We start from the raw sequence: 548 nt of genomic DNA on the forward strand, positions 1-548 counted from the left end.
CCCCCCCACTATCCCCCCTCCCCCCCAACAGACCCCCGTGTATAGTGCTCCCCTCCCTGTGTCCATGTGTTCTCCTTGTTCAACACCCGCCTATGAGTGAGAACATGTGGTGTTTGATTTTGTGTTCTTGTGTCAGTTTGCTGAGAATGATGTTTTCCAGGTTCATCCATGTCCCTACAAAGGACGCGAACTCCTCCTTTTTAATGGCTGCATAATATCGCTTCTCGGCCTTTTGGCTAAGATCAAGTGTAGTATCTGTTCTTATCAGTATACTCTTTACTATACACTACTTCAAAGCTTGTGATGTAGTCATATTGTTTCCTCTTTTTTTTTTCATTCCCTTCTTCTCTCCCTGATTAAAACCTACTCAACATTCATTCAGTGAAAACTTAATAAGCTACAGTCAGGTACAAGGTACTATTCCTTAAAATATACAAGATCTTTTGTGAAAAAGCTACCAGAATTTGACTACTACAATCGGACTATAGAATTAGGAATAATGTTTATTTTTCTTTTCTTTTGACTCACCTATATTTCTAACTTTCTTA

The 548-nt window shown here is 39.2% G+C and overlaps 1 pseudogene; it reads left to right on the forward strand.

The window, feature by feature from the left end:
* Nucleotides 1-216: 216 nt before the first annotated feature.
* Nucleotides 217-342, forward strand: LOC135272856 (U2 spliceosomal RNA; annotated as a pseudogene).
* Nucleotides 343-548: the final 206 nt, after the last annotated feature.

This window comes from Aotus nancymaae, unplaced genomic scaffold, assembly GCF_030222135.1.
Source record: "Aotus nancymaae isolate 86718 unplaced genomic scaffold, 86718_ANA_hifiasm-v0.15.2.pri h1tg000138l, whole genome shotgun sequence".
Lineage (NCBI taxonomy): Eukaryota > Metazoa > Chordata > Mammalia > Primates > Aotidae > Aotus > Aotus nancymaae.